We start from the raw sequence: 17438 nt of genomic DNA on the forward strand, positions 1-17438 counted from the left end.
AAACTAATAAACACTTCTGCTTTTACTTTCAATTTAAACATCTTATACACATTTTACAGACACAGTCTACTTTACAATAGTTCTCTCTTGTTTGTTCTTAGTCCTTCCTCTATTTCTGATGTCCATCCAGTTTGATTTCTATTTGTAACTGTGCTATTTCACAAAAGTTCCAAACCTATATACATTGTACATATCCCGTATGTTTTACATTGTTTATCTTGTTATTAGTCCCACCCTTCAGCTCCATTCAACCCCTCCCATCTATCTCTCAACATCATCCATTTCGGATTTCTATTTGCCATATATTTTTCAACTGTGCTGTGATGCTTCACAAAAGAATTGAACCTTCCTATTCTCATAGTTTCTACAGATTGTAAATTAAAAATAAACATTTTTGCTAAAATAATTATTATATTATTGATTGATTGACTATGGCTTTTCAAATCMCCCAGTATTGCTATCTGTAGCATTAGTTCTAGGCAAATGTTGCAATTCTTCAGCCATTCCTGGACCTGTGACCAAAAACGAGCTACATATGGACAATACCAAAATAAATGATCTAATGACTCTGTCTCCTCACAACAGAATCTGCAGAGCTGGGAAGATTGTATTCCCCATATATATAACATTCTATTAGTTGCAAGAATTTTGTATAGTAGTTTAAATTGAAAAATTTGAAGTTTTGAATCTGGCGTTGTTTTGCGTATCAATTCATAAACCATGTGCCATGGAATGGGTAYATCGAAAATCTCTTCCCAACTATTTTGCAATTTATATGGCACAGCTGTCAGTTGTTTGGTCCTTAAATGAAATTGGTTTATGTTTTTATTTATCACACTTTTCTTTAACCATTTATGTTCTTTAATACAGGGCCGACATACAAGTTCCTTACTTTTTTCCCCTTCTACTTGCCTCTTCCATTTTTGTGGTAATGCTGCAATTAATTGGTTGTAATTTTGGGTAGAGCAGACATTTCCATATGTCTGTGTTAGCTGCATGTGTGACATAACTCCACCAATCCCATTTATGATATCATTCACTAAAAGTATACCTTTTTTAAACATTTCTTCAATAAATACATTTTTTTTTTAAATCAATTAGTATATTTGAATTTAACCACAATATTTGTTGTACTATTTGTTCCGTCCTTTCAGGTGGATTAAACTGAAATTGCAACCAACTTTCTAAGGCTTGTTTAAAAAATGAAGATATTTTGGAGATTATTTCCTTTTCAAACAACCGAAAGTGAGCAGGTGTAATCTGAATAAAGGGGAAAAGGCCCTTCTTGAATATAGGATGAGACATTCGTACCAATTGACTAGAGAATCAGTTTGGATTTAAGTATAASTTTTGTATGACTGATGCCTTTAGTGAGAGGTCTAATGCTTTAATATTTAATAATTTCTGCCCTCCGAATTCATATTCATTATATAAATAGGCCCTTTTAATTTTATCTGGCTTGCCGTTCCAAATAWAATTGAATATTCTTTGTTCATATAATTTAAAAAGCAGGTCACTAGGTGTAGGCAAAACCATAAGCAAATAGGTAAACTGTGATATAACTAAAGAGTTAATCAGGCTGATTTTTCCACAAATAGACAGGTATTTTCCTTTCCATGGTAGCAAGATCTTATATATTTTTGCTAACCTTGTATAAAAATGTATTGGAGTGAGATCATTTCTTTCTTTTGGGATTTGTATACCGAGTATGTCCACATCTCCGTCAGACCATTTAATTGGTAAACTACATGGTAATGTAAAATGTGCATTTTTTTTGTGATCCAATACATAATATGGTACATTTATCATAATTTGGTTTTAATCCAGAAAGGATAGCAAAAGTATCTAGATCCTCTAAGAGGCCGTGGAAAGACTCTAATTGTGGTTTTAAAAGAAAACATGAATCATCAGCGTACAATGACACCTTAGTTTTTAAGCCACGGATTTCTAATCCCTTAATATTATTATTTGAACTAATCTTAACAGCTAACATTTCGATGGCAATAATAAATAGATATGCCGATAGTGGACAACCTTGTTTTACTCCTCTAGATAGTTTAAAACTTTCTGAGATGTAGCCATTATTTACTATTTTACACCTAGGGTTACTATACATAACTTTAACCCATTTTATAAGAGATTCCCCAAAATTGAAATATTCCAGGCATTTATATATAAACTCCAGTCGTACTTTATCAAAAGCCTTTTCAAAATCAGCTATGAAAACCAGACCTGGTGTCCCCGATATTTCATAGTGTTTAATTGTTTCCAGTACTTGTCTTATATTATCTCCAATGTATCGTCCATGTAAAAAACCTGTCTGATTAGGATGAATAATATAACAGTAATTTTAATGAATTACCGTCATGTGTTTTGAAGGACTCTGTTGCTGTATATGACAAAACTGAAATGCTGAATTGTTTCAATGAGCACTTTGTATCATCTGGTAGGCTGTTTGATTCAGTGTCCTCTGTCTCTGTACAACCCTGTGTGGATGAACCAGTGAGAGCTGGTCAAACTTTTAGCTTTTTGCCATTCTCAGTGCAGGTGGTACATAAAGGCCTGAAATCATTAGATCAGAGAAAGCCTGCAGGTCCTGATCTTTTGGATCCCTGCATTTTTAAATCTGGCAGCTGATTTCATAGCTGAACCACTTACATACTGTATCTGTTCAATCTAACCATGGAATGTAATGAAATTCCGAAAATCTGGAAATCAGCATTTGTCCTACCACTTTTAAAAGGGTGAGATCCAACTCTTTTAAATAATTATAGGCCAATCTCAAAGCTGTCACCCCTGGTCAAAATACTTGAAACCCTTGTGAGTAAACAGCTAAAATAGTTTTTATTTACTAACTCTATTTTATCAATGTACCAATCGGACTTCAGGAAGAAGCATAGCACAATTACAGCAGCCATGAAGGTTTTAAATGATATCACTGAAGCCCTTGACAAAAAAACAGCACTGTGTCTCACTTTTTATTGATCTCTCTAAGACTTTTGATACAGTTGATCAGGCAGAGATTGTCGAGTGTAGGTCTTTCAGAGCATGCAGTTGCATGGTTTGCTAACTATCTGTCTGATAGAACTCAGTGCACTCAATTTGATGGGCTTATGTCTGTTAAATTGTCTGTCTTTAATGGTGTGCCCCAAGGCTCTGTACTTGGTCCTCTCTTATTCACTATTTATATAAATGATTTAGACAAAAATGTCCAAAATGCGCAAATTCATTTTTATGCTGATGATACTGTTATTTATTGTTATGCCTCGTCTCTTACAAAAGCTATCCAGAACTTGCAAACTGCTTTTTATACTGTTCAACATACCTTGTGTCAATTGAAGCTTATCCTCAATACTGACAAAACTAAACTAATGGTGTTTTCTAAAGCAAGAAATAGACCTCTGAAACTTTCACCTATTACTACTTGTCAGGGCAAGGAGATTGAGGTTGTAACCTCATATAAATATCTTGGAATTTTAATTGATGACGGCTTCTCTTTTAAATTGCATATTCAACAATTTACAAAAAAATGTAGGCTGAAATTGGGATTTTATTTTAGGAATAAGGCCTGTTTTTCTTTTGAAGCCAGAAGGAGGCTAGTATCAGCTACATTTATGCCTTTACTAGACTATGGGGATATTTTATATATGAATGCTTCCGCTCAGTGTTTGAGATCAATTGACACCCTTTACCATGGCACTTTGAGATTTATTTTAAACTGTAAAACCCTTACGCACCACTGCACTTTTTATACCAGGGTTGGCTGGCCTTCTCTAGTCACTCGTAGGCTCAGTCACTGGTATACTTTTATTTATAAAGCCAATTTGGGTTTACTACCTTTTTATTTGGGCATTTTTATTGTTCAGAAATGTGGTGGGTGTTCTCTTCGTTCGCTGGACTTTATCTTGCTAACTGTTCCAAATGTCCGAACTGAATTTGGTAAAAGGGCTTTTATGTACTCTGCGCCATCGTCTTGGAACGCCTTACAAAATACTTTTAAACTGGAAGAACTTGTCCCGATTGGTATTTTTAAAATCACTGATGAATGATCTTGAGACTGATTCCCTGACCTTTCAATGTTTTTAATTTACTGTTTTTGATTTTTGTTATACTCTTGTGATTTCAATGGTTTTTACTAGATTACTTGTAGTTTTTCATGTTGTYTGTCTGTAATTTTTGTAATGACTTGGTGCTGCCTATCTTGGCCAGGACGCTCTTGAAAAAGAGATTTTAAATCTCAATGAGCCCTTCCTGGTTAAATAAAGGTTAAATAAAATAAAAAATAAAATACTTTTTTTAATACTGCAAGCTCCGTCAAGTTGGTTGTTGATCATTGCTAGACAGCAATTTTCAAATCTTGCCATAGAATTTCAAGCCAATTTAAGTCAAAACTGTAGCTAGGCCACTCAAGCATTCAATACCATCTTGGTAAGCGACTCCAGTGTATATTTGGCCTTGTGTTTCAGGTTATTTTCCTGCTGAAACGTGAATTTGTCTCCCAGTGTCTGGTGAAAAGCAGACTGAAACAGGTTTTCCTCTAGGATTTTGCCTGTGCTTATCGCTATTCCTTTTCTTTTTATTATGAAAAACTCCCTAGTCCTTGCCGATGACAAGCATACCCATAACATGATGCAGCCACCATCATGCTTGAAAATATGAAGAGTTGTTCTCAGTGATGTGTTGTGTTGGATTTGCCCCAAACATAAAGCTTTGTATTCAGGACATAAAGTTAATTTCTTTGCCACATTTTTATTTTGTTATTTTTACTCTGTACAAGCTTTTCACTCTGTCATTTAGGTTAATATTGTGGAGTAACTACAATGCTATTGAGCCATCCTCAGTTCTCTTTTAACAGCCATTAAGGATGGCAGTTCTTAAGGATTGGACCATTTTTTTTCAATTTCTGCCCTAAATGACATACCCAGATCAAACTGCCTGTAGCTCAGGCCCTGAAGCAAGGATATGCATATCCTTGGTACCATTTGAAAGGAAACACTTTGAAGTTTATRGAAATGTGAAAGGAATGTAGTAGAATATAACACAATAGATCTGGTAAAAGATAATACAAGGAAAAAACCAACTGTTATGTATTTTTTGTACCATCGTCTTTGAAATGCAAGAGAAAGGCCATAATGTATTATTCGAGCCCAGGTGCAATTTAGATTTTGGCCACTAGATGGCATCAGTGTATGTGCAAAGTTTTAGACTGATCCAATGAACCATTGCATTTCTGTTCAAGCTTTTGTATGAAGACTGCCCAAATGTTTATTAATAACTTTTCATGTTCAAAATTGTGCACTCTCCTCAAACAAAAGCATGGTATTCTTTCACTGTAATAGCTACTGTAAATTGGACAGTGCAGTTAGATTAACAAGAATATACATTTCTGCCAATATCAGATATGTCTATGTCCTGGGAAATGTTCTTGTTACTTACAACCTCATGCTAATCGCATTAGCTTATGTTAGCTCAACCGTCCCGTGGAAGGGACACCGATCCCAAATAAGTTTTTAAACTCTGTAACTGTTTTAAAGTCACCATTGGCCTCATGGTGAAATCCCTGAGCGGTTTCCTTCCTCTCTGACAACTGAGTTAGGAAGGATGACTGTGTCTTTGTGGTGACAGGGTGTATTGATACACAATCCAAAGTGTAATTAATAACTTCACTGTGCTCAAAGGGATATTCAATGTCTGCTTTTCTTATTTTTACCCATCTACCAATAGGAGCCCTTCTTTGAGATGCATTGGAAAACCTCCCTGGTCTTTGTGGTTGAATCTGTGTTTGAAATCCCTCGACTGAGGGACCTTACAGATAAATGTATGTGTGGGGTACAGAGATGAGGTAGTCATTGAAAAATCATGTTAAACACTATCATTACACACAGAGTGAGTCTAATGCAACTTAATGTGACTTGTTAAGCACATTTTTACTCCTGAACTTATTTAGGCTTGCCATAACACAGGGGTTGAAAACTTTTTGGCTCAAGATATTTCAGCTTTCCATTTTTTTTATTATTTTGTAAGAAAATCAAAGAATCTAATTCCACTTTGACATTACGGGGTATTATACAACGGGTGGTTCTAATCCTGAATGCTAATTGCTTAAAACAGCATTCCAGATGGTGTCTATTCCACAAGTTACCATCGGCTAAATCTATGATGTTAAAATGCCTATGTACTCTGTTCCATCTGACTGCGCAATCCACTGTCTCATCAGCCCAGCCAGGCAATTTATAAACTTTATCTCACTGTAGAAAGCATCCAGACATTATCTCACATTTATTTTAGACTAACATTTCGTTTTCAACAGAGGAGATTTGTATAAACCTTAAATTTGACTCCAGCCAGCTGGTCTGCGCATGCTCTGAGGATGTGGATGCCGTCTGGGCATGCAGCCTTGCGAGGGTTAACACGTTTAAATGTCTTACTCACGTTGGCCACGGAGAAGGAGAGCTCACAGTCCTTGTTAGCGGACCGCGTCGGGGGCACTGTGTTATCCTCAAAGTTATCCTTAAAAGTCACAGTGGGTACAACATCTCCTATATACTTCCTGATAAACTCAGTCACCGTGTAGGTGTATTCGTCTTTGTTATTCTCGGAGGCTACCCGGAACATATCCCAGTCCGCATGATTCCGATTGGTCAGACCAGCGTTGAATAGTCCATACCACGGGTACTTCCTGTTTGAGTTTCTGCCTATATAGATTTGCCAAAGGGAGGGCGGGGGAGGGCCTTGTAGGCATTCCGGAAGTTGGAATAGCAGTGGTCGAGTGATTTAGCAGCACGAGTACTACATTCAATGTGTTGATAGAATTTCAGTAAACTTTTCCTCAAATTTGCTTTGTTAAAATCCCCAGCTACAAAAAATGCATCCTTAGGATATGTGGTTTCCAGTTTGCATAAAGTCCAGTGAAGTTCTTTGAGGGCCATCGTGGTATCGGCTTGAGGGGGAATATACACGACTGTGACTATAACCAAAAATAATTATCTTGGGAGGTAATACGGTCGTCATTTGATTGAGAGGGATTTTATGTCGGGTGTGTTATCACAATCACAGCATGAGTAGTAATCATGAAACATACACCCCCGCCCTTCTTCTTCTTCCCGGAGAGATATTTATTCCTGTCTGCGCGATGGACTAAGAACCCAACTGGCTGTACGGACTCAGACAGAATAACCCTAGAGAGCAATGTTTCCGTGAAACAGAGTATGTTACAATCCTGATGTCTCTCTGGACGGAAATCCTCGCCCTGAGCTCATCAACTTTATTATCCAGAGACTGAACATTAGCGCGTAATATAATCGGAAGGGATGAGTGGTGTGCACGCCTCCTGAGTCGGACTAGAAGTTCACTCCGAATACCTCTTCTCTGCTGGCGTTGTTTTGGATTGGTCTCTGGAATCAGTTCAATTGCCCTGTGTGGTACGAAGAAAGGATCTGATTCGGGAAAGTCATAATCCTGGTCGTAACAGAGTATGCGCCGGCGCCGGCGCCGGCGCCGATAGAGATGGCAGCCTCGCTTCGCGTTCCTTGGAAAATATGCAGTATTTTGTTTTTTTACGTGTTATTTCTTACATCGGTANTGCCTATCTTGGCCAGGACGCTCTTGAAAAAGAGATTTTAAATCTCAATGAGCCCTTCCTGGTTAAATAAAGGTTAAATAAAATAAAAAATAAAATACTTTTTTTAATACTGCAAGCTCCGTCAAGTTGGTTGTTGATCATTGCTAGACAGCAATTTTCAAATCTTGCCATAGAATTTCAAGCCAATTTAAGTCAAAACTGTAGCTAGGCCACTCAAGCATTCAATACCATCTTGGTAAGCGACTCCAGTGTATATTTGGCCTTGTGTTTCAGGTTATTTTCCTGCTGAAACGTGAATTTGTCTCCCAGTGTCTGGTGAAAAGCAGACTGAAACAGGTTTTCCTCTAGGATTTTGCCTGTGCTTATCGCTATTCCTTTTCTTTTTATTATGAAAAACTCCCTAGTCCTTGCCGATGACAAGCATACCCATAACATGATGCAGCCACCATCATGCTTGAAAATATGAAGAGTTGTTCTCAGTGATGTGTTGTGTTGGATTTGCCCCAAACATAAAGCTTTGTATTCAGGACATAAAGTTAATTTCTTTGCCACATTTTTATTTTGTTATTTTTACTCTGTACAAGCTTTTCACTCTGTCATTTAGGTTAATATTGTGGAGTAACTACAATGCTATTGAGCCATCCTCAGTTCTCTTTTAACAGCCATTAAGGATGGCAGTTCTTAAGGATTGGACCATTTTTTTTCAATTTCTGCCCTAAATGACATACCCAGATCAAACTGCCTGTAGCTCAGGCCCTGAAGCAAGGATATGCATATCCTTGGTACCATTTGAAAGGAAACACTTTGAAGTTTATRGAAATGTGAAAGGAATGTAGTAGAATATAACACAATAGATCTGGTAAAAGATAATACAAGGAAAAAACCAACTGTTATGTATTTTTTGTACCATCGTCTTTGAAATGCAAGAGAAAGGCCATAATGTATTATTCGAGCCCAGGTGCAATTTAGATTTTGGCCACTAGATGGCATCAGTGTATGTGCAAAGTTTTAGACTGATCCAATGAACCATTGCATTTCTGTTCAAGCTTTTGTATGAAGACTGCCCAAATGTTTATTAATAACTTTTCATGTTCAAAATTGTGCACTCTCCTCAAACAAAAGCATGGTATTCTTTCACTGTAATAGCTACTGTAAATTGGACAGTGCAGTTAGATTAACAAGAATATACATTTCTGCCAATATCAGATATGTCTATGTCCTGGGAAATGTTCTTGTTACTTACAACCTCATGCTAATCGCATTAGCTTATGTTAGCTCAACCGTCCCGTGGAAGGGACACCGATCCCAAATAAGTTTTTAAACTCTGTAACTGTTTTAAAGTCACCATTGGCCTCATGGTGAAATCCCTGAGCGGTTTCCTTCCTCTCTGACAACTGAGTTAGGAAGGATGACTGTGTCTTTGTGGTGACAGGGTGTATTGATACACAATCCAAAGTGTAATTAATAACTTCACTGTGCTCAAAGGGATATTCAATGTCTGCTTTTCTTATTTTTACCCATCTACCAATAGGAGCCCTTCTTTGAGATGCATTGGAAAACCTCCCTGGTCTTTGTGGTTGAATCTGTGTTTGAAATCCCTCGACTGAGGGACCTTACAGATAAATGTATGTGTGGGGTACAGAGATGAGGTAGTCATTGAAAAATCATGTTAAACACTATCATTACACACAGAGTGAGTCTAATGCAACTTAATGTGACTTGTTAAGCACATTTTTACTCCTGAACTTATTTAGGCTTGCCATAACACAGGGGTTGAAAACTTTTTGGCTCAAGATATTTCAGCTTTCCATTTTTTTTATTATTTTGTAAGAAAATCAAAGAATCTAATTCCACTTTGACATTACGGGGTATTATACAACGGGTGGTTCTAATCCTGAATGCTAATTGCTTAAAACAGCATTCCAGATGGTGTCTATTCCACAAGTTACCATCGGCTAAATCTATGATGTTAAAATGCCTATGTACTCTGTTCCATCTGACTGCGCAATCCACTGTCTCATCAGCCCAGCCAGGCAATTTATAAACTTTATCTCACTGTAGAAAGCATCCAGACATTATCTCACATTTATTTTAGACTAACATTTCGTTTTCAACAGAGGAGATTTGTATAAACCTTAAATTTGACTCCAGCCAGCTGGTCTGCGCATGCTCTGAGGATGTGGATGCCGTCTGGGCATGCAGCCTTGCGAGGGTTAACACGTTTAAATGTCTTACTCACGTTGGCCACGGAGAAGGAGAGCTCACAGTCCTTGTTAGCGGACCGCGTCGGGGGCACTGTGTTATCCTCAAAGTTATCCTTAAAAGTCACAGTGGGTACAACATCTCCTATATACTTCCTGATAAACTCAGTCACCGTGTAGGTGTATTCGTCTTTGTTATTCTCGGAGGCTACCCGGAACATATCCCAGTCCGCATGATTCCGATTGGTCAGACCAGCGTTGAATAGTCCATACCACGGGTACTTCCTGTTTGAGTTTCTGCCTATATAGATTTGCCAAAGGGAGGGCGGGGGAGGGCCTTGTAGGCATTCCGGAAGTTGGAATAGCAGTGGTCGAGTGATTTAGCAGCACGAGTACTACATTCAATGTGTTGATAGAATTTCAGTAAACTTTTCCTCAAATTTGCTTTGTTAAAATCCCCAGCTACAAAAAATGCATCCTTAGGATATGTGGTTTCCAGTTTGCATAAAGTCCAGTGAAGTTCTTTGAGGGCCATCGTGGTATCGGCTTGAGGGGGAATATACACGACTGTGACTATAACCAAAAATAATTATCTTGGGAGGTAATACGGTCGTCATTTGATTGAGAGGGATTTTATGTCGGGTGTGTTATCACAATCACAGCATGAGTAGTAATCATGAAACATACACCCCCGCCCTTCTTCTTCTTCCCGGAGAGATATTTATTCCTGTCTGCGCGATGGACTAAGAACCCAACTGGCTGTACGGACTCAGACAGAATAACCCTAGAGAGCAATGTTTCCGTGAAACAGAGTATGTTACAATCCTGATGTCTCTCTGGACGGAAATCCTCGCCCTGAGCTCATCAACTTTATTATCCAGAGACTGAACATTAGCGCGTAATATAATCGGAAGGGATGAGTGGTGTGCACGCCTCCTGAGTCGGACTAGAAGTTCACTCCGAATACCTCTTCTCTGCTGGCGTTGTTTTGGATTGGTCTCTGGAATCAGTTCAATTGCCCTGTGTGGTACGAAGAAAGGATCTGATTCGGGAAAGTCATAATCCTGGTCGTAATGCTGGTAATGCTGGTGAGTTACCGTCTCTCTGATGTACAAAAGTTATTCRGCTGTATGTAATAACACAATACATTTTCTGGACTAGTAATGTAAGAAATAACACATAAAATACAAAATACTGCTAAATTGCCTAGGGGGTTTCTATCGGCGCCACAAAATCTCAATTTAATCCATTTTAAATTCAGGCTGTAACACAACAAAATGTGTAAAAAGTCAAGGGATGTGAATACTTTCTGATGGCACTGTAGTTCTCAGGTCAAAATATTTAAGCAAATGATCCCAATTCTAATAGTAGCAGCTTCTGACTAGTTCATGATGTAGTAGCCTATGCTAGATCTAATAGCTGTATTACATGAACTCAGACCTGGCTGACCTGTTGTTATTGTCTTCTGTGGAATTCATAATATTGTTGGACAGGTTTAAATGCTCTTTGTTCTTTGTATCCGTAGAGACAGTCATTTTTTCCTGTAGTCAATCCTCCAATCAGAAATTGCGAGAACACTCATTTAGAATGCCTGAAGCTTTAACAGTGTGTGTGTGTAAGTGTGTACGCAAGTGTTAAACTTCAAGAACATTGATGAGGGAGTATCAGAATGTTGTTTCTGATACAGATTAGTGTTTCCGTCCCTTACAGTCAAAACATAGTCTGCCTGTAACTCAATCTTTCTTTCGGGAGAAACTTTAGCTAATTAAACATTTTTGATTAATCACGATTAACTACAGAAAATCATGCATTTAATCATAATTAATTTGTTTAATTGTTTGACAGCCCTAAGTCAAATACAGTACATCATTACATGCACCAGGGATGTGGTGTGCTCGTTGGCTGGCTGGCTATCCAATCAGCTACTGTAGCTGTGTTTGGGAGGCTGATTTTTGCATGGTATGACAGAGAGAGGTCAAGTGTCCTGACCTGTGATGATGATGATGACAGATGACCCATCGTCATAGTGATGTGGTAATCTAATAAATCAGAGTAGAGTCAACAGGGTCATTGTTGAACACAGTAGATCAGTGTCAGTAGAGCATCATGGTAATGCTTCTCCTCCTCTGACTCTTAGAGATACACTGTCTCTCGATATCAGAACCAACACTAGAACAAAACCAAGCAACCCTCCCACATGTAACCTCTCTATGTAACCATCCACCCTTGTCTAAGGTAATGGGTTGTTGTGTGGAGTGGAAAGCTACAGTACTGTAGCACTATTGAGCAGTTCAATTTGGCTTGATGAGCAGCCTGCAGACACAGCTGCGTGTGTGTGTGTGTGTTTGTGTGTGTGTGCATGCGTATGTGTGTGTGTGTACGTGTGTAAGTGTGTGCCTGTATGTGGAGTGCGTCTCAGGACCTCTCTCTCTCTCTCTCTCTCTCTGTGTGTGTGTCTCCATACTTGAGTAAAAGTCTAAAAGTATTTGGTTTTAAATATACTTAAGTGTCTAAAGCATTTCTCAACGGCTGGCTATGCCTTCCACCTGGCTACTCCAACCTCGGCCAACAGCTCCGCCCCCCCCCCCGCAGCTACTCGGCCAAGCGTCCCCAGCTTCTCCTTTACCCAAATCCAGATAGCAGATTCCTGAAAGAGCTGCAAAACCTGGACCCATACAAATCAGCTGGGCTTGACAATCTAGACCCTCTATTTCTGAAACTATCCGCCGTCATTGTCGCAACCCCTATTACCAGCCTGTTCAACTTGTCTTTCATATTGTCTGAGATCCCCAAGGATTGGAAAGCTGCCGCGGTCATCCCCCTCTTCAAAGGGGGAGACACCCTGGATCCAAACTGTTACAGACCTATATCCATCCTGCCCTGCCTATCTAAGGTCTTCGAAAGCCAAGTTAATAAAAAGATCACTGACCATCTCGAATCCCATCGTACCTTCTCCGCTGTGCAACCTCAGCCACGCTCAAGGTACTAAATTATATTATAACCGCCATTGATAAAAGACAGTACTGTGCAGCCGTCTTCATCGACCTGGCCAAGGCTTTCGACTCTGTCAATCACCATATTCTTATCGGCAGACTCAGTAGCCTCGGTATTTCTGATGACTGCCTTGCCTGGTTCACCAACTACTTTGCAGACAGAGTTCAGTGTGTCAAATCGGAGGGCATGTTGTCCGGTCCTCTGGCAGTCTCTATGGGGGTACCACAGGGTTCAATTCTCGGGCCGACTCTTTTCTCTGTATAYATCAATGATGTTGCTCTTGCTGCGGGCGATTCCCTGATCCACCTCTACGCAGACAACACCATTCTGTATACTTCTGGCCCTTCCTTGGACACTGTGCTATCTAACCTCCAAACGAGCTTCAATGCCATACAACACTCCTTCCGTGGCCTCCAACTGCTCTTAAACGCTAGTAAAACCAAATGCATGCTTTTCAACCGTTCGCTGCCTGCACCCTGTCTCTTATACACATCTAGATGTGTATAAGAGACAGTCCTTGGACACTGTGCTATCTAACCTCCAAACGAGCTTCAATGCCATACAACACTCCTTCCGTGGCCTCCAACTGCTCTTAAACGCTAGTAAAACCAAATGCATGCTTTTCAACCGTTCGCTGCCTGCACCCGCACGCCCGACTAGCATCACCACCCTGGACGGTTCCGACCTAGAATATGTGGACATCTATAAGTACCTAGGTGTCTGGCTAGACTGTAAACTCTCCTTCCAGACTCATATTAAACATCTCCAATCCAAAATCAAATCAAGAATCGGCTTTCTATTTCGCAACAAAGCCTCCTTCACTCACGCCGCCAAACTCACCCTAGTAAAACTGACTATCCTACTGATCCTCGACTTCGGTGATGTCATCTACAAAATAGCTTCCAATACTCTACTCAGCAAACTAGATGCAGTTTATCATAGTGCCATCCGTTATGTTACTAAAACACCTTATACCACCTGTATGCTCTAGTCTACCACCTGCAGACCTGTATGCTCTAGTCGGCTGGCCCTCGCTACATATTCGTCGCCAGACCCACTGGCTCCAGGTCATCTATAAGTCCATGCTAGGTAAAGCTCCGCCTTATCTCAGTTCACTGGTCACGATATCAACACCCACCCGTAGCACGCGCTCCAGCAGGTATATCTCACTGATCATCCCAAAAGCCAACACCTCATTTGGCCGCCTGTCCTTCCAGTTCTCTGCTGCCTGTGACTGGAACGAATTGCAAAAATCGCTGAAGTTGGAGACTTTTATTTCCCTCACCACCTTTAAACATCTGCTATCTGAGCAGCTAACCGATCGCTGCAGCTGTACATAGTCCATCTGTAAACAACCCACCCAATTTACCTACCTCATCCCCTTACTGTTTTTATTTATTTTTCTGCTATTTTGCACACCAGTATCTCTACTTGCTCATGATCATCTGATGATTTATCACTCCAGTGTTAATCTGCTAAATTGTAATTATTCGCTCCTATGGCCTATTTATTGCCTACCTCATGCCTTTTGCACACAATGTATATAGACAAAAAAAAATGTTTTTCCTACTGTGTTATTGACTTGTTTATTGTTTACTCCATGTGTAACTCTGTGTTGTTGTCTGTTCACACTGCTATGCTTTATCTTGGCCAGGTCGCAGTTGTAAATGAGAACTTGTTCTCAACTAGCCTACCTGGTTAAATAAAGGTGAAATAAAAAAATTAAATAAAAAATTATGTAATTTCTCAAATATACTTAAGTATCAAAAGTATAAGTATAAATCATTTCCAATTCCGTATATTAAGCAAACCAGATGGCACCATTTTCTTGTTTTTTTAATTTACTAATGACCAGGGGCACACTCCAACACTCAGACATCATTTACAAACAAAGCATGTTTGGTTAGTGAGTCAGCCAGATCAGAGGCAGTCGGGATGACCAGGGATGTTATCTTGATAAGTGTGTGAATTTGACCACTTTCCTGTCCTGCATTCAAAATGTAACAAGTACTTTTGGGTGTCAGGGAAACGTATGGAGTAAAAAGTATAATATTTTCTTTAGGAATGTAGCGATGTAAAAGTTGTCCAAAATATAAATAGTAAAGTACAGATACCCCCCCCCCCAAAAACAACTTAAGTAGTACTTTAAAGTATTTTTACTTAAGTACTTTACACCACTGTGAAAAGGTTTCTATTTGGTTCTAATAGGCCATTGAGGGAACGTTTCATGATGGTCAAGGGGACGTCGCATGATGGTCCCAAGGGAACGCTGTCTGGGGGACCTTTGTCTAGTTCTATCACGGATCAAGGTAAGATCCAAGTGCAGACTGTGTAAAGCAACAATGTTTATTGTAACATCAGGGGCAGGCAAACGACAGGTCAAGGCAGGCAGGGGTCGATAATCCAGAGTAGGAGCAAAGGTACAGGACGGCAGGCAGGCTCAGGGTCAGCGACAGGCAGAGTGGTCAGGCAGGCGGGCTCAGAGTCAGGACAGGCAATGGTCAAACCCAGGCGGGCGAGAAAAGAGAAACTGGAAAAGGCAGGAGCTGAGACAAAACGCTGATAGGCTTGAACAAACAAGACGAACTGGCACAGACAGACAGAAAACACAGGATAAATGGATAAATGGGGAAGATGGGCGAGACCTGGAGGGGGCGGAGACAAGCACAATGACAGGTGAAACAGATCAGGGCGTGACAAGTTCCCTGTAAGTTACCAGGACGTCACTGATGACCATGACAGGACATTTTTAGGATGTTCTCAGAACTTTCATTTTACTAGTCAGGACTATTTTGGGACTAACCCGGGACAAACCGGGAACTAGACAAAATATCAGGAGGATACAGGTGTGACGACCATCCCAATCTGTCTGCTGAGTTCTTTATCTTTGCTCTTGTTTTCCTTAATAGGATGACGGTGGGCGGAGCCGGGAGTGTCGTCAGCGAAATGTAAATCTGTACCATGTAAATCTGCTAAAACCCTATTATGCACATTCCTCTGGGGCCGAAGAGTGGGAGTCCGCAGAGGACGGTAAACCTGTACTTTTGGCCGGTACTGTTACATCGCTGGGTTCTTAATTTTGTCATGCTAGGTCCATGCATGGTGAGGAGGATCTCCCTGGTCCCGACGGTTGTGTACTTCAAGGTAGATTGAAAAATTCAGACACTGGATGTTTTGGACAGCCTTCTCACTCATCTACCTGCTGATAGTCGAGTTGGTCCGTCGGATACTGAGATTTCCAGTTTTGTTTTCTGATACACCTACACATACAAACTTAATAGAACACGATATTGACATTGGGGATGCTGACCCCATCCGTCAGCGGATCTATAGAGTTTCTTCAGAGAAATGGCGTTGTCTCGATGCTGAGATCAAGTACATGCTGGAGAGTGATATTGCAGAGCCTTCTTTATCCAGCTGGGCTTCTCCCTGTATCTTGGTCAGTAAACGGGATGGGACAAACATATTTTGTACGGACTACCGTAAGGTAACAGTGTCACTAAGCCAGATTAATTTCCTCTTCCTCGGATGGAAGACTGCATTGATCAGGTCAGAGCAGCAAAGTTCGTGAGCAAGTTTGACCTGTTAAAGGGCTATTGGCAGGTGCCACTGACGAGTAGGGCACATGAAATCTCTGCCTTTATTACACCCTCTGGTCTGTACTCGTATTCGGTTATGAGTGGCCTGCGTAATGCACCTGCCACTTTTCAGCGCCTTATGAATAGGGTTGTCTCCGGTCTGGTCAAGTGCGCTGTTTATCTGGACGATGTAGTGGTTTATGCAGATATTTGGGAGGAGCATCTGTCCCGTATTCAAGCCTTGTTCGACTGCGGGTCGCCTCATTATCAATCTGGCGTGAGTTTGCTCAGGCGACCGTTACGTACCTTGGTAAGGTGGTTGGACAGGGTGAAGTGCATCTTGTTTGGGCTAAAGTGGTAGTTATTGATGCTTTTCCACCACCAACTACTAAAAAGGAACTTATGCATTTCTTGGGAATGATTTGTTATTACCGTAGTTTCTGTAGGAACTTCTCTACCGTAGTCACTCCCCTGCTGTCCTCGTTTATCTTTCCTCTTAAAGGTTGGCTGGAGCAGTGGGGTAGCGTTAACCAGGGCAGTATTTTGTTTGTGTTTATGTTTGGTTGGTGTGGTGTTCCCGCTGCGCGTTTAATGTGACGAAATAGCCTAATAGTCTATCAACATTTTAAGCTAAACGTTCTGATCTGTTACGTTTTCAAATCATCATTAGAGTYGCATCATGCAGCCTTACACTGTATTAAAAATCCAAACATATAGCCCAACGTTTGTAGAACAACTAAAGTTACATTAATAAGTCTAAATTAAGCATATAGGACCTCCTTTTTTTGTTAAASACTAATAACTGTAAATGAAKCATATATGAGTACCTATTTCTGTGTTAAACTCCCTCAAATTATTTGGAGAAATTATCCTTTCTACAGTGGCTTGCGAAAGTATTCACCCCCTTGGCATTTTTCCCAATTTTGTTGCCTTACAACCTGGAATTAAAATAGATTTTTTGGGGGTTTTAGTATAATTTGAATTACACAACATGCCTACTTTGAAGATGCAAAATATTTTTTCTTGTGAAACAAACAAGAATAATACAAAAGTCTGGAAAAGTTGAGGTGTACAGCGTGCCAG

Source organism: Salvelinus sp. IW2-2015, linkage group LG26, assembly GCF_002910315.2.
Source record: "Salvelinus sp. IW2-2015 linkage group LG26, ASM291031v2, whole genome shotgun sequence".
Classification (NCBI taxonomy): Eukaryota; Metazoa; Chordata; class Actinopteri; order Salmoniformes; family Salmonidae; genus Salvelinus; species Salvelinus sp. IW2-2015.